Below are 25,139 nucleotides of genomic sequence, written 5' to 3' on the forward strand. Positions count from 1 at the left end.
CTTCCATCCCCCTTGGCCATTGGCCAATCTGGGTGAGGCTGATGGGAGTCGCAGCCCAACAACAGGTAGAAGGCCACAGGTTCCCCATTCCTGATCTAGATCAATCCACTAAAGCTTTAATTTGCACCTCTCCTTACCTTCCGTTTCAGCATCTTGCAGTTGCTGATACTCCCGTAAGGATAGAACTCTTTCAGCTGGACTCAATTTGTTGGGAGAAATGCCCTCTTGATTTATCCACGGCTCATTCTGTCTTTGCTAGTAAAAGCCCATGGAGCAAAATAGGGCCCTTGAAGATTGGGCAAAACCATGCAGAGACACAGAGGATGAACTATGTGGCAGTGCCTTGTAGCCCAATATCTATTGTAGCAAAGTGAGTGGAGATTTAATGGGGAGACAGCTATATAAAAAGACTGGGTACGGAGTATGGAGTAATGGAGTTACAAGAAGGATTTGCAGGACTGTTGGACAGCTCCCAGGCTATTTCTGATAGCCTAAGCCCTGGATCAGGGTTCCCAAATTGTGGTCTATGGTCTACTTGTGCTCTTTGATCTTCATACGGGTGGCCCATGTCATGTCTGCAAAGAACACTTATCGTTTGAAAATCCATGTAATTTAATTGTAATACAATAAAAGGCAGTGTAAGAAATAAAATAAGCAGTAAAAATGCCATTAAAAATAACACAGCATCTAGTACAGTGCATTACAATTCCTACAAAAGGCAGAAAAATCATGAAGTGGTCTGCCAAAACCTTCAGCAATTTCCAAGTGGTTGGACAGGGTGCATGTGTGATGGTTTGAGAACCACTACTCTATATGTCTACGTAGAACCTGAACACTGTTTTGAACTCTTTTCCTGGAGCAAAGAATGCTTATGATGCCCATCCTCTACCTGGACCCGGGTACACCTGCAGTCTCTTGACAGGACAGTTGGCTTTGGGGGCAAAGGAAGAGCAGGTGAATTTGACATTTGGGGCAATTGGAAAGGCAGCTCCTTGTCGAGTTTGCTCCATCTACTTGAGCTGTCTCGACTCTTCGGCCCTCTTCAGATAAGGGGTTCCCCTCCCTTGTATCATCCACACAACCATGCTGCGGTGTCTCTGAAAGAGAGAATGCCTGGTCCAAAGTCACCAAAGGAGCGAGAGCGCACCTTCATCATCATCAGCTTTTATTTGTATGCCACCTTTCCACAGTTAAGAAACAATGCTCAAGGCATTGGTTACAGGGAACCAGACAGAGGGCCTTCTCGGTAGTGGCGCCCACCCTGTGGAACACCCTCCCTTCAGATGTGAAGGAAATAAGCAGCTATCTTCTTTTTAAAAGACATCTGAAGGCAGCCCTGTTCAGGGAAGTTTTTAATATTTAATGCTTCATTGTTTTTAACACTTGATTGGAAGCCGCACAGAGTGGCTGGGAAAGCTCAGCCAGATGGGCGGGGTATAAAAAATAAATTATTATTATTATTATTATTATTATTATTATTATTATTATTAGGCGGCTTACAGCATAACAAGATTTACATAATTACAAAAGTCATAAACAATAAATAAACCACATCAAAAAAATACACAACCAAATGAGAAACAATTTCCACATAAATCAAAATATAAAACTAAGAATACAGCATTAATATCACAGCTTAAATGACATAGGTAAAAAATAACAGCAATTTAAACAAAAAACAAAAACAAAACAAAACGGAGCCTCTCTGCTCAGCAGTAGCAGCAGCAGCAGCAGTCCTTTATAGAGCCCATAAGACCACACCCTGGGCCAGGTGGTGAGTGGCAGGACTGGGGCCCTCATGAAGCCACACCCCCAGGAGTCCTGCTCTGTGAGCTCCTTGTGTGCTTTGCCTGACTAGAATTTGTCCTTGAATTGTGATGATGCCTCTTGCTTAGGGTGTGTGTAGAGAGGTCTGGTTTTTTTTACATGGCCGAAATGTGGTCCACTGTGCAAAGGTAGGAGTCACATACATTGCCCCATCTGCTTTGACCTCTGACTCCTCCCACCACTAGCATGTGGCCCTCAAAAACTTGACCGTGACAGAATGTGGCCCTTGGGTAGAAAAAGTTATTCCACCCTTGCCCTATATCTTATTGAGGGTTGTATATAATTTTGTGATCATGCCAAGTACTTGCTGATGACCAGGCGGCGGGATAATACCAACACAAAATGTCACCGATGTTCATATGTGCAGCTCAATCTCCATGTAGTTTTTTTCCTCTCCTGCCCCCTTCTCTCTCCTATAATCTTGAATAATTACAGTATGTCTTTTGAAGCAATTACAGCACAGTTGAGCTTTCACTGTAAAACAGAGCCATTCCGCCTTTGCAGCTCCAATCAACCGTACCAAAAGCAATAGAGTTTAATAACCCATAATGACAACTCACGCCTTAGCATCTCCAGCAAACTTTCTGGGGCTTGAGCAACAACAGGAAAAAATAGAATTAAAACCCACATCACTACACAGACTTCACAGCCTCTCATTATATGGCAACTTGGATGCTGGCTGCAACCCGCAAACAACGTAGCCTTGTGTCGTCTCATTAAAGCCAATGGGAGCATTCCAGAATGTGTGATGTGAAGACTGTAGCCTTCAGCACCTATGATCCCCTTTACCAACACACATAGATGGCTTTGGTTTAAAAGTTTTTTTTGTTTTTAAAGTAAAGCAGCTTTGGGAGGCTGCCAGTTTAAGCAAATGAATGGAGGGATGAGAAATTGCTTAACCGTTTTTCTCTGAACATTTCAAAACCCCATCCATCCATTGCTTTTACTCCACCTGGAGGGAGAAAGATAGCAGTATGGCTCAGTTCTAGAGCCATAGCTCAGAGGTGGAACATGCATTTTATGTATTAAAGGTAAATAAATAGGTATAAATAGGCAGGAGCAGGGACCGAGCAACGGGAGCTCACCCCATCGCGGGGATTCGAACCGCCGACCTGATCGGCAAGTCCTAGACTCTGTGGTTTATCCCACAGCACCACCCGCGTCCCATCAGTCTCTGATACCTATAGCTTAAAAAAGAACAGGTGATGGGAAAGACCTTTTCTAGAATTGAGGGCTTGATCCAGTGAGGTGGCTGCTCCACCCACTTGCCAAATTTAGCCTGTGAGGCTGGACCTGATAAGAATCTGGCCAATGGAGCAAACTCACGGCACACATTGGCCACTGGGATGTGACTAACCAACACACCTTCACAGCTCCTCTCACACATTTTTTCAGTGTATGTGGAGGGGATCATCTGAACCCTCTGGTGGTGATTGCTGTACAGTAGGCCCAAAACCAAGTGACATGGGGGGGGGGTTACATTCCAGGGGTCTTCACACAAGGGCATAATCATGCAACGTCAGGAAGAGCCCTGGAACTACCCTCAGAGTGACCTTACTGGGCTCTGGGAAGCCCACATGAGGCCTGTCTCTACCTTACCAGACTCTAGGAAAGTCACAGAAGGACTCTGGAAGGCTGTGGATGACTCCCACAAGATCTCATTGGAGCCACTCACACTCTCCCAGGGGCCTCCTGTGACTTTCCTAGAGCCTGGAAAGCTAGGTAGAGGACTTAAAAACTCTTTCCACAGCCAGAAAATCCCATGCTGAAAGAGCTTGTTAAGACTTCTGCCTTGCCTATTGGGCTCTGGGAAGGTCACCCATGATCTCATGGGGCCTTCACAAGATCTCATGAGATCTCATACGGCCCTTTCCAACTGTTTCCCTGCATTTTCTATTTATTTATTTTCCTGCCACCCACACAATGCTGCAATTGCATAAGGAAATCACATGTAAGTTGTGGATCTACTGTACCACTTTCTGCTTCATCAGGTGAATTGGTTATATGGCTTATTTTGAATTGAATCCAAGTAGAATCATGCACCTGACTGGATGGATTATTTCAGCACATGGCTTTGGACAAATTACCAATGGGCCCAACAACGAGTGATGTTAGAGAGTCATTTATCAACCAGGCCTATCAGCAGCTGTATTGTGACAAGGAATCGTGGGTGATTACAGTTGGCATGTCCAGCTCTCTCATTTCAGCTTCTCCCATCCGGTTTCCTCTTTTAACTACATTTGCCACCTTCTCAGTTCTGAATGAGCTAACCACACTGAAAAGTGCTAGAGACAGTTACGGTAAATATTTTCTGGCCTCCTGAGTCATCCCCCTTTTTTCCAATAACCATATAGATTTCTGGACCAGGAGATGGTTTGGCAGTTGGGAAGTTGCTCAGTTAATGGAAATTATTGTTATTATTATTATTATTAAAAAATAATGCTTATGCTGAGAAACTGAGAGATAAAAGGACACCTATATTGCTGTGGCAGTTGCAAAAGGTGGTTATTGAAGAAGGAACAATGCTAGCAATTAGGGGGGGAAATTGTCCAATATTTTCAGGGTTATATCACACCTTCAGTGTAGAGCAGCCTTCCCCAACCTAGAAACCTCAGAATGTTTTGGACTGCATGGAAGAAGGCCAAACCCCACTGGAAGCAGCCAGCCCATCCATGAAGCAGTATGAAGGGAGCTGATTCATGGTGGCATCCCTTGAAGAGTGGCAACTTGGGAGAAGGAGAAGGAGAAGCCACCACCCAAAGTGGTGAGATGAGCAAGAGGTTGAATGGGGGGTTGTACTTCCCACCACCAACATCACCACCACTCTCTGTACCATCATGCCTCCCCCTCCCACGACAGGCGAAACCAGCACCCCTTCTGTTGCCTCCTTTCCCTCGCTGCCACCAGGTGGGTGCCTGGCGGTGGGTGCCCAGCACTCAGCACTCGCCACTGGCAGACTCTCTCTGCTGCCAGGTGCTTGCTGCCTCCTGCTCCAGGACTTCAGCTGCTGCAGCGGTGGCAGACACATGGGTGACTGCATGCTCCTCTTCTTGCCCCTGGGCTGCTGCCTTCCTCCTGCTCACTGTCTTCAAGGTGTGTGCTGCTGCTGTCAGGATCAGGGAACAGGAGGTGGCAAACATCAGCAGCAGTGAGCACCTGGCAGTGGCAGGCACCAGGTGGCAGCAAGGGTCAGAAGATGGGGGGGCTGTGCTGGTTGTGAAGCATTTGGGGCCAGCCCTGCTTCTGGATCAGAACAAAAATCCATCTAGTTCTGTATCCTGTTCTCCCAGTGGCCACCACCTACTGTTCATATCAGCTCCAGCCAGCAGGCCCAGTTTTCAAGGATGATGGGAGTTGTAGTCCAAAACCACACCACTTTGGAGAAGGCGGGTGAAGGATCCATGTTGCTATTTGACTTCTATTCTCAGCAGGGCCGTCTTTAGCATTGCGCTGCTGGGGTGCAAAGATCCGCCCAGCGCCCCCAAATTTAGTGCTGCCCATGTCTACACCCAAGGCGAGGCCATGGCGGCAGTGGCGGCGGTGTCCTGCTCTTCTGAGTCTCGCTGCCGTCCCCTCAAGAACCGGACACCGCCGCTCCGCAAAGGAGTGTGGCTTCATATCCAGGCGCTCCCCAGGAGGAGGAAGGAGAAGAAGAGGGATGCAGCAGCCTTGCTGACAGCGGTCGAGAGAGCAATGCCTCTCCATGCAGTGCAGGACTCCAGGGAGGAGAAAGTGGCCAGGGTGGGGGTGGCAGCGACAGCCAGCTTTGAATGTCAGCTTGATCAAAATTATTTATTATTTCATAACAGGTAGATAGTTAAGAGCTTAGGCGGCTTCAGCAGCGGGCGCCTGGCACCCCCCAGAATTCGGCCCCCGGGTGCCCCGCACCCCTTGAACCCCCGGATAAAGACGGCCCTGATTCTCAGTGCTGTGGCCTTGCTGACAGTTTGCATAATTGTACTGGGGGTGGATGTAAAGTTATGCCCCAGAGTTGTGGCTACGAATAGCACCAATAGCCGGGGATGTATCATAAACATATGTTTACGGCCTACTGTTGAACATATTAGTAACCTTTCCACAAGCAACATGACCTCTCTCTAGCTGCAGCTGCAAATGAAAAATGGCAGGGTCAGAAGGGGCCATGTTTGCCCTGCCTCTAATCTCTTGCATAGAGTCTCTTTGTCAGTGTTTGCTGCATGATGTCCTTCCTCAATAACGTATCATTATGTTCTTGATACCCGTACACGCCCAACCTCTTTGCTCCTTTTCTCTTCCCTTGGGCAGCGGTTTCAAGGCAGGCAAGTAAACAACAGATACAGCAACACTATCGCCCAAGGCGTTTTGCTGCCGGAGACAGCAAAGTGAAAAGGAAGAAGGAATAAATGGTAAAGCGATCTTTCTGTATGTGTCCCCTCCCATGCCACTGGAAGAGCTGCCACAGGAAGCTTTTTTAAGCAGCAATGGGATGCCATTCTCCATTGCACCTTAGACAGCAAGCCATGTGGCGGGGAGCGAGGGGTGGGCAGAGTAGGCCACGCAGGGCACACAGCTCTCTCTTGCCAACAGAGGGACTTAGGAGGAACAGCCTTAAAGCTTTTGTACCTATCCCCAACATCTGCCGCCTGACGCAGTTGTTTCATTTACCTAATGGAGCAGCCAGCCCTGTTTGTCACAATCCTTCCGGAGGGTTTAAGGCTGAAAGTAGCCTACCTATTGCAATGCAAGAACAATGGAATTTTAACCTCAAGTGTCTGAAGGGCTGGTTCCTGACATATTAGGGTTTATCTCCCTACCCAGATCCAAACGGGACCCTTGTAATTCTGACCCTGCCACAGCTCTGTATGCCTTCAGGAGACTCCATTGCTGGGGTCATATCTGACTCATTTCCTTGCCACTTGTTAGGGCCCTTGTGTTTTGTTTTCCCCGTCTTTGTCTTTCCCCCCTTCCTCCTGGGGATGTGCAGTTTGGGGGGCAGGAAGGTCAAGAGGGTCCGCACAAGTGACTTATGATAATTGCAGACTCTCAACTGCTCAGCGACTCTAAATTCCTCCCTGACATTTCCAGTCTAAGGCTCCCACTGACTCAGCTGCTGGTGGTGATATTTAAACAGGGATTATCTCGTTTGTGATTCTTTTTCTTTGATAATAGGGCAAGGGAAAGTAATTTTAACACTTTCGTGCTGCCTTCCGACGGTGCTGGAAGACATACCTGCCAAACCTCCAGCTCCTTCAGTGCTAGATGGAAGAGGGCATCCCATCAGAAAAGATGGCTCACAGCACCATGACAAACTTCCCAGTGCCTTGTTTCTAATGGAGCTTTTGCTGTTAGTTCTGTGAATACTTAATGCATTTCCGTATTAGAACTTGGCTCAGTCTGCTATCAAGCATGTCCAGGACATGGGGAGATGATTCTGGGCACAAATCAGTGCATTCACCAAAACTGGAAATCATGTCCTAGCCAGTGCTAGCAAGGTTTAGAAAGGTCTGGGATATTATTATTACCCCACCCAAAGTACAATCAACTAGAAATCCAGTTCAAGCACCATTGGATGGCTGCTTGGTTCCCTTATATCCTATACTGAATCCTTACCATTCTGGGGACAAAACACCTTTAAAATACAAATGCATATTTTTATCATGGAGTAATCAATACTGTGGGACGCAGGTGGCACTGTTGTCTAAACCACTGAGCCTCTTGGGCTTGCCAATCAGAAGGTCGGCGCTTTGAATCCCTGTGAGAGGGTGAGCTCCCGTTGCTCGGTCCCTGCTCCTGCCAACCTAGCAGTTCGAAAGGACATCAAAGTGCAAGTAGATAAATAGGTACTGCTCCGGCAGGAAGGTAAACGGCATTTCCGTGCACTGCTCTGGTTCGCCAGAAGCGGCTCAGTCATGCTGGCCATATGACCCGGAAGCTGTACGCCGGCTCCCTCAGCCAATAAAGCGAGATGAGCACTGCAACCCCAGAGTCGGTCACGACTGGACCTAATGGTCAGGGGTCCCTTTAACTTTACCTTAATCAATACTGTATCTCACACTTAGATCCATCTTTCAAAGTGAGCATGTCAGTTGGGATTCCTCACAAGGCCTTCTGCTCTTTTCTCTTTCTCTGTTTTTTATTTAGATTAGCTTCTTTTATTTTATTTTATTGTACTGTATTGTATTATGAAAAAGCTTTATTCAAATCTTTTGAAAAAAGGAGGGAAAGTGAAATTTATTTTTGCTTGTGTTTTAATGAGAAACTACCAAATTTGAACTTTTCTCACCAATATGTGAACCAAAACACAGCTATCCTTTGAAATTCACACTTCACCAAATTTTGCCATAAAATTCTGCCACCAAACAATATGTGCAACGGTGTGAATATATCCCCCAAAAATGCATTACATTAGGGAAATTTCCTTGCAAAAATGCATGCACACCTGTCAAACCTTCATGCAAATGTGCTTACTGGAGAAATCCACACTAAAATGATGGTGAATTTTCATGAGGATTTTAAAATTTAAAAGCACACAAAAAATTGCTGTAGAAATATCGAGAACGGAATGTAGGAACAATGAAAAAGTTGGAGAACTGACACTGACCTATTCATATTTGAACAAAAGTTGATATATTTTAGCTGATCTATGTTTATCCATTTTTATAATGGTAATTCTGTAAGATCCTTAAACTTCTAAAGTATTCTTGTACCAGAGACCTTATTTGAAAGTATTCAACCCAACTAGAATTTCTACTTTTGAACTTTATTTTTACTTCCAGATAATCAAGTATAGAACCCTCTTTTATATGATCAGTATAACTAAACAAATTATTTTTCCATATTACCAATCCCTTCTCACAGTCGCTTTTTAATTATTCAATAGAGACTTGGGTGGGGATGGATATGGATGCAATAATCTGCTATGCTGATTGCAAATCTTTAGAAGATCTCGAATCAAAAACCATAGTTTTAATTAATTCTGATATATTATCTATTAATAGTTTTTATTGTCCCTGAGTAATTCCTGAAATCCTTATGATAGTATATTCAAACACTGAGATATTTGAATATGGCTCTGTGACCCAGTTGGTTAACCAGTTTGTAACATATAATAATTTCAAGTTCAGAAATTGAAGTCCACTTTCCTTCTTATCATATAAGGTTTTTGTTTTCAACCCTGATCTTTTTATTATTCCATATAAATTTCGCTATGCTTTGTTGCCATATCTTCAGTTGGTTTGTTCATATTTTAATTGGTACACGTTGGGAATGTTTGCCATCAATATCATTTTAACCACAGCTATACAGAGAAAGATAATGATAATTTCTAACACTCTGTCATAAGTAATTAGCAGTCCTTAAATAATGGCTTATACAGATCTTGTCTGAAAATATCACAGTGCTAGGATCAAGTCCTTCAACCTTGCTATGAAACTTGTCCCAATTCTGAAACTGCATTGTCTAGGGCTTCAATATATCCAGAATTTCTGAAAGATGACGCTTTGTCCTAAATCTTAGGCAAGTCAATCGAAAAATCACCTTTTTTGGGTGTTTTTTGGCATGTGGTTTTTATTTTTTGAAATATGGCAACCCTAGCATTGTCTCTTCCCCAACTACTGAAACCTGAAATGGCATTGTGTTTAACCTTTTAGGCATCTCCCTTAGAAACATACTATAATGGGAAGCTTAGATGACACAACAGCCAGGATGCTAGTCAAAATTATATTGTCTTTCTCCATTAAGTACAGAACGGTAATAGGAAACTTCTGACCTCACCCAGATGCAACTAAGTCCAGCACCACCTAGTGACAGAACTGTAGAATGACACTATCCACATTCAAGTCAACTTCATTTGACATTGTTCTTGCAGCTTGGGCATATTTATTTCTTTACCCTCATGGTGCCTTTCAACACTCATTTTTAGGATCAGCTACAAACATTGCAAATAAAAAGAGAACACTACAATAAAGGAAATCATCACCATAAAACCAAGCAACAAACCTCCAATTAAACACAGCGTGAAAAAAACAGCTCTGGCCATTTTAAACACCTGGGGGAATAAAATGGTGTGGTGGTGACAGGCAAGCAGCAGGTTTCCAATTCCATAGAAGGAACTCACCCTCAGCTGGTGTAATGAGATGTGTAACTTCTCCAGATATGTTGGTCTGCTCCAGGTGAGGCCCTAGACCAGTGATGGTGTGTGTTTTGGCTGTTATTGCTTTTATGAAAAGAACAATGGTATTACCGTAAAAAGAAAACGGATATTTTTTTAATCCTTGAGAGAGCTAGCAGGGCACGAGGATTACGTGAGGCTAGCAAAAGGTTTAGTAGAATATTATTGTTTCTAAGTTGCTCTAAAAACATGGCAAATGTCACTTTCAGCCAGATCCTAAATATCACTAAAAACTAATATAAATCTGAAGAAGTGGAGAAAGGGGCTGTATTGGTAAGAAGGCAAAGAGGAAGCTATATGAAATCATGTAGACCAGCTGCACTTTTGGGAATGAGGGACTGAGAGCTGTGTTTCGGGGCTCTGTCTGCTGTGTTTTGGAGCAGTGACTGCCTTTCTCTGGAGATCTGATGTGGGGCAGTTGATTTGTTGTCTGTTGGTGTGTTTATGCTGCGCTTGCACCTATACTTGACCCACGGATTTGTAAATAATCTTGAATATTACTACAGTATCTCAAAAGCTTCTAGGGACCTCCCTCAAAAGAAACCAAATCTAGGAGAGCACTGCTTCGAGATGTGGGGTGAGCATAACAATATAATAAAAAATAGAGTATTTTGAGGACATTCATCGAACAACCACATTTTCTGGAGAAGTAAGATTTGCACAGATTTTTTTAAAAAAAACTATTACCCATATACTGGCACCCTTTCGTGCAGGCTTCTCTAACCTCCTCATCAGCCTCTGCCAATATCGTTTTCTCTCTTCTCACTATGAGCAAAACATCTCACTCCTGATGTCCAAACTCTAGCTTTCTGTCATGTTGTACCCACCTCAAGTTTCCAGTCCTCTTCACTCTGCCTCCCCTTATCATTACACTCTATTCCAAACCTGACTGCCTCCCAGTCTGAAAACACTGATTTACCATTGCTGCTGTTTTCTATTCCCATCTCTGCGACTTCTCTTTATGATTGAAACCAAGGCTGGACCTAGACATGTCAAAGAAGCGATTCAATTAAATGCATTGCAAACCCATACAGGGAAATCCAATAGGGAAAGAGCGGACTCCACAGCGCCATCCAGTGTCACAGTGTTATATCGCATATACAACGAATATAAAACGCTTTTTCTTTACCAATCTAGCTGAGTCACAACTTCCCCTCAGAGGAAAAAGGACTGCACAGGGTGACTAGATTCATGTGCCATGCTGGGAGTCTGGCTAGTCAGGGTGCAAAACAGTGAGCTGCTTTGGATTCCTACCGCACAGTAAAAGTTTTCAAGTCAGTGTTTAGTAAGTAGCTCTTTGTGCTGCATAACATGCAGCTACAACATGCTCCACATTGCTTCTTCCTTGGTGTAGTAAATTATCATTAGAAATAGCAACTGAGAACCATATATTTCTGAAATTGGCCAAGAAATAGACATGCATCATCTGGGGAAGAATGAAATCATGGCAAGCGCTCAGTTTAATTTGTTGTGACAGCAATATACTGGTATACTTGTGCAAAACCTGGTTTTGTTTTTGTTTTGCTGATTACCAAATGCAATCCAACCATTCCCATTTTATATTTCCAAAGGAAATCAAAGGATTGAGATGCACGAAGGGGGTCCTTCAATTTCTCTGACGGAGGCAAACAGTCAGGAATGGCTAAGCAGGTAGCTCTCAAATTGGGTGAGAATTGAATTTCAAAGTGAATTTCAGGGGGGTGAGTTTTGGCCCATAAGTTAGATTTCTAAAGGAAAAATAATAGAATATTTCATACTGATATGTTCCCCTTAACCATGTTTTCTCTGAAATAAGTCCTATTGATTGTGATGGCATTTTCAAGGCTGCTGCTCTATTTTAATTTCAAGTTTATGATTCTAATTTTCTGGTGCTGGCAGAAGTGCATTTTTATGATTGGAGAATACCAATGAAACTATTTCATTTCGCATGGGGGTTGATCAGCAGGGGATGGCAGGGCGAGCTGCTTTTCTCAGGGGTATTTGGCTCCTCTGGCACAACCTATGGGATAGAACTAAAACACAAGCAGCAGGAGGGGTAGCAGCAGCATCCCCACCCCATAGTTACACCCTTCTGTTGGAAGACAGAGCCCTGTGTCTAAGCCCTGTGGGCCCAGCCTGCTGTGATAGAGAAGCCTATCCCTTTGGCAGAACTGAAATAAGATAAGACTCAACTACCAGCCTCATCAGTTTCTGTGCATGAAATTGGGGCCGCCATCTTGTCCTTTGCTTCAGGCAGCAAAATGACATGGGCCAAATCCAATCAGAATGGGAGCCAAGTAGTTCCTGGGCAGGAATTTGATAAGTCTAACAGTGGGGATGTGGTTACAGGGACACTTTGCTTTCCACAGGCCGTCCTCGTGAAAAGATCAGCATTCATCAGGCCATGCACTCTGAGAGAAGACTCACAGGATCACTAATAAAAGCTGCGCAGCTGGGGTCCTTAGCAAAAGGAGATGTTTGCTACTAAATCCACAGGAATGGGGGTAAAGAGAGAATTTTGCAGCCCACTCCTAATTTGCAAGATAAAAAAAATGTCCTGCTTTGGCTGACTGGCTTGTTTTCCCGGAACCTCAAGGAGTGCTCAAATAAGTGACCTGAAGACTGCAGCCTTAACGTAATGTGTTTAAAGCTGGAAAATAAATAAAAGCCATCATAGAAATCCAGGCTAGATCCTGTGTGTGGAGAGGGCATCAGCAGCAACGCACGTCACAGCATGTATAAAAGGAAGCGGAAGAAGGTACCATGCATCTCACAGCATCTCCTATCGCATTGCCACATTCAGGCTAAGCAAACACAGCCCTCAATGAAGAAGCTATAGCTGGCGTGTTGATAACAAGCTTAGGGCAAAGCCAGAGAGGGCTGGCAGTTGCTTCCTGCCACCCTTGACGCAGCTCCTGTTTTCAGCAAAGGGCATCAAGTGGTGAAGGTGTCTATTAAGCCCCTGTTTGATCAGAATCACTGCGAATTTCAACTACAATAGGGACAAAACGAAAGGGTCCAGGAGAGGTCACCAGAGATTTATAAGTGTCATGTCGCCATAATGTTTTGGTCCTCTTCTCCCTTTGCTCCAGTCACACATGCACTCTATGTGGGGTCACACAGGCAGGAGGAGATGACAGATCTACCAGGATATGTAGAGGTTTGAAGAATGACCAGTGAGAAGTCCAAGGAGAATTTACACATCTCCATTCATGGTGTAGCAAATTTGATCACAGTTTGAATTCTGGTGCAATTAAGAGGCGGTACTAAAGCTCCCCCCCCCCCCGAAACCTTAGGGTTGTTTGTTTTAGAAGAATTAGTTACAGTATTGCACTAAGGCCATTGATTGATCGATTGGTTTTGCACATTTGTGTATCACATTTCAGAATTGTTGGCAGCAAAATACAAAAAATAAAAATAAAAAATCAGTCCAATAATTTCTGCTCACCCCTCCCAAGAGATGGGCGGGGTTTGCGACACCACGCAGGCTTACCTGGCCAGGTGCCACCCACCTTGCTACAGGGGGGTCATCACCCCACCCCCATCTTGGCTGGACAATGGGCTGCCAAGGGCGAGGGCCCGGAAAAAGGCCGATGCCCTTTGGCCCAGACTCACTTGGTTTCCTTCCAGATTCACCCAGCTAACCCTCCCTAAAATATAACATGGTATTCTTTTGCAAGCTAACCTCCTGCTTTCTAGGTCAGAGGGCACTGCTATGGTCATAAGATGGTTGCTGTATTCAGAATCGGGAAGGAATTTCCCTGCATTGGCAGGTTTTGCCTTCCCCTTAGCAATTCATCACAACTTGGGTGGTTTTTAGGCCTTGGTTGGTATCCTATAGTCTATCTTCGAGATAGGGGGGTGACTGTTACGAAAAAGGAGCAATGCTGCTGAGTGCTCCAGATGGCTGGAAAGCCAAACAGGATGTTGATGTTTTGGGACTGTACCGTGGGAACAAGGGACAGTCTATTATGTGCACTGAGCACCGGATGTTAGTTCAGAGTGTCACATGACCCTGTACTGGAAGTACATGGGAGGAGTTATTCTCTCTCTGCTGTTGGTGTTAAGAAAGTGCAGACACGTTTTCTCTGTACTGCTGGAAAGACAGAAATAAAGGCATGTAAATACATTTCTGTCTGTCTCTCTCCCCTCCCTGGGGATGGGGGAGGAAAGGTGTGTTCTTCTCACACAAGAGGAGGATCGCCGGGATCTCGCCCTGTCTTGCCAGGAGTCGCTGACGGGGGAGATCAACAAGGAATCCAAGCCGGGCACCTGGAGAGTGGCCAATTCCTCTGACTGATTGAGGCTTGATTCCGACAGTGACATCATCATGCACCCGCACACGGCGGCATTGCAGGGCCCGTTGAAGGGTGGATTGGGGGAGTCCCTGGCCCTAGAATGGCAGCATATTGGTCAAACTCCCAACTTTGGAGAAGTGGGAGGGCACGCTGTGTAAGTTCACACTTTACAGTCCCCTCCCACTGCACCTGACTGCCCTGCGCATCCTCAGCCCCTGTTGGGTTGAGAGGGATACCTTCAAAGGCCTAAGCCAAGGTTGCTACACCTGAAATTCCATAAAGTTGTGGCCTAATTTAAACCCATACATAGTTGTCATGTCTCATTTTTTGGGCGGGGGATAGGCTCCAGGGACAGGGTTTAGCGCGTGGGCTCGCAAAGCAAACAAAGCAAAGCGCAATTACTGTTAGTATTAATCATCATAAATGAGTTCCATAAATGGAACTGAAAAGGCTCTTCGGTCCTCACTTGCTCCTCCTCATCTGGGAGGGAACAACCAACACAGGGGCAATTTGACATGGGAACAAATGTCTTCACATGGAGTCCAAACACATGATGGACCATCACAGGAATGAACTGGGGGTTATTAAATAGAGGTAAACAAAGAACTCAAAAATCGCTTGAAATAGTTTACCAATATAATACTGTATAACAAAGTGTTAAATCCTCCTCTGCCTACACTTCTCAGTCCAGCACAACAGAGACTTGCTTCCCTTCTGTTAGGTGCAAGTGAGGAAAGGGAAAGGGAATTTTCAGGCATGAATAAGGATGGCAGGGTCTGCCAGTTTGGGTTATCTCAGTTTCCCTATCTTAAATTCAGTTCTCCACATTTTGCAGTAATCTGAATTTAAAATAAAAATCTCTTCCTGAAAATTCTTCAGTATTAGTGCACTTTTTTTCTTAATAAACACATAGGTGTATGCAGTTCTGACTAATGTGCACATTTTTGCATGCAATTTCCCCTAATATAATGTATTTTGTATGTTGCTTTTGCTAGGACCTTCATTTTTATGCCCTACTTCCCCTACTCCCGCTCTGTCATGGTCCTGATTTTGATGAGGAAGTGTCTCCAGTGAATTGGTTGTTGTTGTTGTTGTTGTTTAAATCACATTATAGATGTAAACAGGAGTTGGGGGGACCACAAAGGGCATCTAGTCCAATCCCCTGCAATGCAGGAATCTTTTGCCCAACCTGGGGCTCAGAGTCATGACCTTGACTAGTTAGTTGTTGTTGTTGTTGTTTTATTTTAATAAAATCACATTAAATGAACTAACTCATCTCATGTACCATTTCATTGGTCCTCCACTTCACAGAAAGCTGCAACCATTCTTGGTTCTCTGATCAAAGGACCTGATAGATGTGTATGTTTTATTCACACTTTTAGCAGTGCACTTAACTCGTCGGTGTACCCCTGTAAAATGCAATATGTATGTGAAGTCGTTCTGGACTAGATTGGCTAAAAACAAAATGACTGGTCAACCACACTGTTCTTTTTGGGGGGGGGGTTAACCCAACAACAATACCATCACAATTTTAAAAGCCTCTTTCTCTATAATAATGCCTTTTGCATTTGTGTTTCTGAATGACAATAATATTGATGCCAATAATTTTTAAAAGATTGCCTTGAAAATGTCAACAGAGGAAAACATGCCCATAATTTGCAGCCGTTCAATAGATTCCCCCCACCCCACCAAGTTTTCAGTCACTTTTTCATCAAAGGAAACATTGTAGCTGTTGCTGATGACACAACACCTGTCTTTCCCCTCTCTTCTTCTTCTTTTTTTGTTTTGTTTTGTGTGTTTTTTAATTGGCATTAGTCACTAGGCTTGTAATGGATCAACATCATCATGCCAATTATGGCTCTCCACAAATGTGTTCTCGCTGAGCGGACCTCTGCAATTTCCAGCCCTCTCACACATCTGTTATTTCCGCGGCATAAAGTGCTTGATGATCATCTATACAAAATGTCTGCACTGACAGGTGGCCAGAAAAGAGCAAGTGAAAAAATGGGATGTGTGGTAAATCCCTTTGACTTCAAATCATGGCATCTACGATTCTGGAGCCACCTTCCCCAACCTGATGCCCTCTATAACTCCCACTATCCCTGGTCATTGACTATGCTAGCAAGGACTGATGGGAGTTGTAGTCCAAAACCACTGAAGGACACCAGATTTGGGGAAGATAGTCAAATAGATGGTGAAGGACCTGATCTGGCACCACAAGAGCTTCCCATCTGGATCCCACGACTGCTCCTGACCTTAAGCATCTCCCAAGTTCTCTGGCACATCTCATTATTTTACCAAGAGCTGAGCTACAGTCAAAGGACTCTATAACCATTTGTGCCATGAAGAACAACAGAGGCTTTGTCAGAAGCTTTTGCAAACTTGGCCAAAAAAACCCCCCTTTCACACATCTTGGAATGCCAGTTGTAAGGAAAGTGATTCAAAGATTCATAGAATTGTAGCATTGGAAGGGACCAGGAAGGTAACCAGTCCAACCCCTGAAATACAGGAATCTTTTGCCCAGTGTAGGCTTGAACCCACAAGGCTGAGATTAAGACTCTCATGGATGTTAGCAAGGTTGTGGGCAAGGAAAGCGTTAATTAACAAACATACAAGGTGCTTCTCCTCTTGGAATTACACACAGACACACATCAGCAGTCTTGTGTTTGTGGCCAAAAGTGTAGCTCCAGCATCAAATATATGCACCTGTCCCTGCTGCATTCCAAATTTGTATCTAATAATATCTTGTAAATGAGCCAACTTTGTCAGAAGAATGTCAACTTTCTTGCTTTAGTATTGGATCCAAAAGCTGAAATTCTGAAAGTCATTCTAACAGCTTTTGTGTAAAACACACTGAAAATATACTGGTGACTTAAATGTAAACACATACATCTTCTAAAGTGTGTGCAAGGAGGGGCTAAGCTGTCACCCCTGACTAGGCTGGCTGGCTGTAGCTGATGGATGCTGAGGTCCAACAACATCTAGAATGCCACAGGTTCCTCACCCCTCTTCTGAAGGAAAGAGAAATGAAGAAGAAGAAGAAGAAGAAAGGTTTTCTAGATCATACTGATGTTACATGCCAGTCACTGAGTATATCTGAAGAGTCATAGCCACTCTCCAAGGCTTGTTCTTGCCACTGTGAGCGAACGGCCACTCTCAAACAATGTGCAAAAAATGTACCAATCTTATCATCCGAAAAATGTCAGAGGCGATGTGATTCTCAGAACACGGCTTCCCGGAGGAATAAGGGACTGGAGCAGGTTCTTTCAGTAAATGCTAATTTGCTTAATGGGTTGGGAAAGTGTGTAGCCTTTTGTAAGCCTGCATCATTTGCCCAATACAATTACATGGAACCGAGTGTGTGAAGTATAACCGGGAGGCGAGAGAAACCAAGCCTAAGGAGGCCCCTGATGCCCCTTTTCTGCTAATGACGATATCGTCTCTCTTTCCATTTAATCTAGATCCTGTTTGGGCCTGAGGCTGTTTCATATAAACCCAACCGACGCGAGGACCTGCCTCTCTCTATCCACTTCTGCCTCGTCCACCTGCAGCCCTGGAATATGTCACAGGGAGCGACGTGGAACAGCATAGAGCTCCGACGTGCTCAGTCTCCCTGCTGCACCTCTTTGGGGAGCAGCAGGGGCATCACAGGGCCTGGCTGCAGGCACTCCCCACTCCATTCGCTTCCCCCCTCCAATCACCCCTTATCAGGTTTTCCAGCGCAGCTGACGCAGCCCCTGGTGGAGTGGCAGGGGCTGTTTTGTCAGCAGCGCTGCCCATTCTTCATAAGCCATCCCCTCAGGGCCTGGTATTTTCTGCACTTCTGGCCTTTGCAACCCAAGTGTGTGCGTAGGGATAATGTGCACCAGCTCAGCTCCCAGCCCCCCTTCTGCCCTTCTGCTCTTTGGAAAACCACAGCTTGTTTGCAGGTCAGGGAGTGTGGGTGGAAAATGAACCCCATCTTTTTCACTGTGGACTTGCGAATTTGGGGTGGGTGTGTAGACCTCTGCTTAGACTTAGAAAGAGTGAGCAAGCTGAAGACAAACAGGGCAGAAAATGACTCCCCCACCTTTCATGTCATTGCTTGTGAAGAGTTTGCATTCCTCAAATATGGGGATGTGGAAGATGATAAAGTCATTAGTGTTTCATTTCTGAATATAATTATAAAATCATAGAAATGTATAGTTGGAAGGGAGCATGAGGGACATGTAGTCCAACCCTCTGTAATGCAGGAATCTTTTTGCCCAGCATGGGGCTTAAATCCACAGCCTTGAGTTTAAGAGTCTCATGCTCTATCAACTGAGCTATAGTCAAAATGAGAAATATTCCCTCTCATTGTCACTTTGCTTTCCTTCAGTTTTACCATGAATTATCAGGACTGTACTAGCATGAGTTTGACCAAACTGTGGGAGGCAGTGGAAGACAGGAGTGCCTGGCATGCTCTGGTCCATGGAGTCACGAAGAGTTGGACACGACTAAACAACAACAACAACAACAACAAACTTTATATACAGACTGGAAAGTAGATATGCATTTGAATAACTGGCCTCTTAAGGCCACAAAAACTCATGCCATAAAGGGATCAAAAGACTCTGAATTGCCAGAATTGACCCTTCAGGTGTGGCTGGACTCTGAATTCCATAAACGCCAGCCAGCACAGCCAGTGGTCAGGGATGGAGGAACGGGAATCCCACAACTGCTATAGGGCTGCAGATTCCCCATTTTGGCTCTATTATATTAACCTACTGTAGCCTAGAGCCACTAAGGGCCTCCACACACATAACCTTTGCATAGGTGCCCATATCCAGGAGAAACCACACATCATAAGACCATGGTGGCCATATCTCATTTCTCTTCTCCTGCACAACCTCATGCTGGGATGTCACAATGTGTTTCGTTTCATGTGGGGCTTGGGCAGGTAAACACAAAGTGTTGGGAGAACCTGAGTAAATGGTACTACCCATTACAGAGGGGAAATGATAATATTCCTTACAACTTGTCATTCCAACCAAATATATTTATATGAAGTGTGACTGTGACGAAGGCATGCCCTGCACACATTTATTCAACAGAAAGCCATGACTGGCTACAGGCCTCTGTTGAGCATAAGTTTCTGGCCAGATGTAGGCTCGTCTCTGTGTTGCATGGAAAATGAACCTGTCTGACATTGATTCCACATGTATAGATTCAGGTATTTAGGCATAAATTTATACAGGCAAGCTTAGAGGTGATTCTATATGGAACATTCTCTTCAGGAATCCCTGTTTGTTTATTCCATTCTCTGCATATAACTCATGCATGAAACCTTTTCATACTTTTAAGTACTATCCTTGCTCAGTAATGCTATTGGAGAATTATCATTGTTATGCGCTGGAGTTTGTAAATTTTATTTTAAACTGACCTAGGTTTATTTATATTTTATGCATGAAGCATAAAATGTAAGTACCTTAAACAAACAAACAAGGGTGAAGTAACATTTGGGTGAATGCACTTTGTAATGAGTGTATTATTCAGAGGGTGTTGAGAGATCATTCCAGAACTTCCCCGTGTACTGGATACCATTTTTGGTTGTTGCTTGAGCCTTGCTCTTTCACAAAAACTATGTTTTGGTGCAGTGTTCCTTTAATGACAGTGCACAGCAATAGCTAGTTAATAGAAGCATTCTGATTCCACGAGGTCAGTAAAGCAGTCACACTTTTTATATCTATAATCTTGTGTTACTCACCCATCCAATTACAAAAAGTGAAGAGAATTTAACTTAGGAAATTGACAGCAAGGAAGCAACTGTAATTGAGCCTCCAGACAGTGCTTCAATAGGTTATGCATCTGCTGTGGAAGCCCGGCAAGTGTATTGATTTGTTTTTTCCAAGTGGTCTAGAACTCCTATTACCTGTTTGATGGGCATTTATATCTGCTGCATTGAAGGACTATGGATTCTTGGCTTCTTGTTGGCATTCTAATGATGTAGGGTGCTTCCTGAATCATTCGAGCCTCCAAATAAAGAGGAAGATGGTGCTGTCTCTGCTCTTCTCAAAAGGAAAGTTCAGAATGGTGTGTGGTGTTTTGCTTACATGTCAGAGGTATAGCCTCCCCTGAGTTGTGAAAACCACCTGGAATCCACACACATTCACAGTGTTCACTTGAGCATGCCAGTGCAAGCAAAAATAAAAAAGATAGAAAGGAGAATTCCCTGGATGCCATGATCCATGTTTGGGGCAAGTATTCTTTAGTGACAAGTGTATGGAAACTGGGGAGGGCAGGGAACCTGTAGTCCTCTATCAGCGAGTCATTTACCATGTAGCCTTATGAGGCTTTGCCCTCGGGTGGGGAAAAATATTGCGCCCGGGAAAGGGAGTGGGAGTCAAACAGGCACTCAAGGAATGGTTCGGGGAAAAAGCTTTATTTCTACCATCCATGAACTGGTAGAAGGAGCAAGTGTGATAGTTCACAAACAAGCACGAGTTCACAGTCATTTGCACAGAGTATATATTCCCCTTCCAGTTCCCTCCCCTTTCTCCTCCTCTTCAGGAGTCCTGCCCCATGTTGAGTTTCCTGAGCATGAACAGAAAGCTCCTATCTTTGGGACTATTGGGACTCTTGGCACCCTTCCCAGGAAAAGGGGGTGAGAAGCCAAGGGGGGGGTTGAGGAGCATGTCCAAAGATGTTGCAGCTGAATGAGATAAGATTCGTTTCTCAGGCCTGCTTTGAGCAGAGCCTATTCATTAGCCTTTTTGAAGCTCTCTCGTACTGATAAAAGTAACGGTTTGCCCTTGCACATCATCTTGTGGGAAAAGCAGAGGAAAACTTTAGCTGTGGATTTTTTAAAAGAGAGAAAAGGAATTTTGGACAGTTTTGAGGCCTGGTTGGGGTGGGGGTGACTTCAGGCCTAGGTGGGGTCACCTGTCCTCACCTCCTTCAACCACAAACAAAATATGTGATTCTACACCCTGATATAGATCATTTCAGATTTATTTTCTGTGCCGACATACACACCTTGAGAGAAATGATTCCCCAGGCCATCTAATGTAGTCCTGGGATCTATGGGTATAAGGCAGCACATTGGTACTTTGGTTCTCAAACTTAATCCGCTCCGGAAGTCCGTTCCAAAACCAAAGTGTTCCAAACCCAAGGTGGGCTCTCCCACAGAAAGTAATGCAAAATGGATTAATCCGCTCCAGACTTTTAAAAACAACCCCTAAAACAGCAATTTAACATGAATTTTACTATCAAATGAGTCCATTGGTCCATAAAATGAAAGCAATTAAAATGAACTGCAGTCAAACAATCAATCAATCAGTAGCTGAACTGGGTTCCACACAGTCAGAAAAACAAAACAAAAAAGAGCCGCAAAAACAAAAACGCAGAATAAATAGCAAAAACAGACAGACCTCAGCATAACACTCAAAATGGAAGTGTGGCACTCAAATCGGAAGCGTAACACTCAAAACAGAGTACGTTCGGCTTCCAAAGAAAGTTCGCAAACCAGAACTCTTACTTCTGGGTTTGCAGTGTTTGCGTTCCAAGTTGTTTCAATACCAAGGCGTTTGAGAACCAAGGTACCACTGTATACAAATCTATCTATCATCTATCTATCTATCATCGCCATTTATTTATTTATTTATTTATTTATTTATTTATTTATTTATTTGATAACATCATGTCCCATTTTGCCGCTTGAGGTGAAACAGTATAATGCTGCCCCGCCCTGCTGCCTCTAATGAAGCCTTCCTTACCCACAAAACAGTAGTGATGACAAGATCTCATGGACACAAATGAGAACTTGTGAGCTTTCTGTGAGATCTCACGAGATTTCAGTGAGATTTTGTGAGATCTCACTGGAAACCACTGCCACTGCCGGTGACCACAGGGTAGTTGGGGCACCTGTAAGGTTGGGGCGCTGCTTCGTGGGCTTCTGCCACCTGAGGTGGCTACCTGAGTTCACCTCATGGGCAGGCCAGCCCTGAAGGTTGTCCAGGTTCTGTCTAGCACATTTATTTTCTTATGAGCTTCTGAAACATTTCTCACCCCGATTCTACAAGAGATACCCATTCACACAGCTGATGCAGATGCTCAGCAAGTGCCCACTGAAATTGATTGGTGCATCTGCTGCAAATGGGAATGAATGATATTTGTTGTTGTTGTTGTTGTTTAGTCGTTTACTCATGTCCGACTCTTCGTGACCCCATGGACCAGAGAACGCCTAGCACTCCTGTCTTCCACTGCCTCCCTCAGTTTGGTCAGACTCATGCTGGTAGCTTCGAGAACACTATCCAACCATCTTGTCCTCTGTCGTCCCCTTCTCCTTGTGCCCTCCATCTTTCCCAACATTAGGGTCTTTTCCAGGGAGTTTTCTCTTCTCATGAGGTGGCCAAAGTATTGGAGCCTCAGCTTCAGGATCTGTCCTTCCAGTGAGCACTCAGAGCAGAATTCCTTAAGAATGAATAGGTTTGATCTTCTTGAAGTCCATGGGACTCTCAAGAGTCTCCTCCAGCACCATAATTCAAAAGCATCAATTCTTTGGCGATCAGCCTTCTTTATGGTCCAGCTCTCACTTTCATACATCACTACTGGGAAAACCATAGCTTTAACTAGACGGACTTTTGTTGGCAAGGTGATGTCTAGTCACATGCAAAAGCTATTTGTAGCTGGGGAAGCATTGCTAAAGAGCTGTCTGGAGGAGATGTGGAGGCAGTTGGAAGAGAAATGTTTTTCTCTATCAATGCTTTGTGGAACTGTGGGATTCATTGTGCCCACGACACTGTCATTCCTCCTGTGTATGTGGTAAATCCAGAAGCAAGTGTAGAAAGGAACTCAGCATACTTGAGGCTTTTAAGGAAGCCAATCACATATTTTCCGGTTCCAAAAAATGGCAGTGGGTGGTAACAATATCCTAGTCTCAGTCACACACAAACACACGAGATGGCAGGCACTCCTGCAGTGGTTCGTTATGGGCATTTATAGTCTGGTCAACTCACCAGTTTTACTATATCATTACAAAAATGGCATACATTTGTATGCAATAACTGCGGCCCATGTTTTGTAAACCCCAAAGTGGAAAGTGAGCAGAAAAGATTGGCAACTTAAGTTGACAGAATATGCACAACTTGTAGACTTAACATATAGAATAAGAGAGCAAGAAGAAAATATGTTCAGAGAAGACTGGAAAACGTTTATTGAGTATATGGGAAATAACTGTGTACAGCTGAAAATGCAACAGAATAAATAATCTTAGATGGATATAACAGTGGAATAATTTGTGTAAAATATGCAGGGATGTAAGATATGCAAAATGAACCATGGAAAAAGAAGAAGGGAAGTCACTGATATTTTAAAGTATGCAAAATGTTTATTTGAAATTGTAAAACAGAAAATTTAATAAAAATTATATATAAAGAAACAAAAAAGGGGGGCATGCCCAGCAACAGCACAAAATACAAAATGTGTCTGGCCTCTGACGGTCACATTGATTTCCTTATTACAAATTGCCAAAAAAGAATGAAACAAATGGATTTAAAATACACTGATTTTTGCCATTTAATTTCGACTATATCCAGGAATGGGCCTTAATGCCTTGCTATGAATCTTCCTCCTCTCATAAACTGAAATCTCTTTGCTTCCACTCCCCTGGCATTTTAGGGCCTAGTCTAGATATGAAGCATAATGAATCCCCACAGGCAATCACAGAGTGCCAACATGCACCTTTATGAGCTGGCACACAAGGGACACCTCCAAAATTTTAGAATCATTGGAGTAAGCACATTCCTCTCTGGTGCCTGTGAAAATTTAACCCTGAGGAGGTACTGGGGAGCACCATACACAAAAGGAGTGAAGTAAGGACAACTGGTATTGTTCCAGTCGCAGAAGTCTTGAAAAGCATGCTTCCTCTCTGTTGTGTCAGCTCCCCCTTGTGTGTGGATTTAATCACTACACCGACATTGTCTTGAGAAAATTCACACTGAGACCTAGCTATAAATCTCACAGCCGCATAACTATATATGAAGCACAGAATCTCAAAGTCTCAAAGCCAAGTCAGACTTTCTTTTGAAAAAAGGAGCTGCATTGCCATGGCAGACTATTAAAATGTTTATAAAGACTGAGGGCCCACTGGAGGTCACCTGCCTGTAAATAATACTGTTATTAAAAGATTGTGGGAAGCTTTTGAGATGCACATATATTGTTTCAGTCAACAGCATCATCTCATCTCATTTGGACTTCTCAGTCACAGGAATTGGCACAGTGCGGAGTCGGATATTGCAAAGAAGCCCAAAGAGCACATTGGAAGCAATACACAAGGCTGACCACAAGATGGGGTCATGAGAACAGCATTTCAAAAAAATAATGCTTAGAAGAGCAGGAGTCAACAAGGAAGATTCTCAAAATATTGAGAGTCTGGAACTGAGGAAAGCAATTCAGCCCTTGAGAAAGCAGCTAGCCAGGACTCCCTGTAAATTCCTTTCAGTTATCTGACTGAGGGAGGAAAGCTGAAAGTCATTGTTGTTATGAATTTTGGGGGTGGGTAGGTTGTATGCTGAGACCCTTCTAATTCCTGGATCCAGTCAATGTTAAACCATAAGAAAGGATTCAAATTCCTGGAATAGCCAGGCTAGCTTCCTGGTGAGGTGATAGCCTAGCTAATGGAACATTAAGGGAACAAAAGAAGTGGCTCTGTGCCAGACTGCAAATGGTTGGGGCCTCCTCCCTCAACTTGCTGGTAAAGGTAAAGGTAAAGGGACCCCTGACCATTAGGTCCAGTCATGACCAACTCTGGGGTTGCGGCGCTCATCTTGCTTTATTGGCCAAGGGAGCCGGCGTACAGCTTCCGGGTCATGTGATCAGCATGACTAAGCCACTTCTGGCGAACCAGAGCAGCGCACGGAAACACCGTT

The sequence above is a fragment of the Podarcis filfolensis genome (genome assembly GCF_964270895.1).
Source record: "Podarcis filfolensis genome assembly, chromosome: 1".
In the NCBI taxonomy this organism is placed as follows: Eukaryota; Metazoa; Chordata; class Lepidosauria; order Squamata; family Lacertidae; genus Podarcis; species Podarcis filfolensis.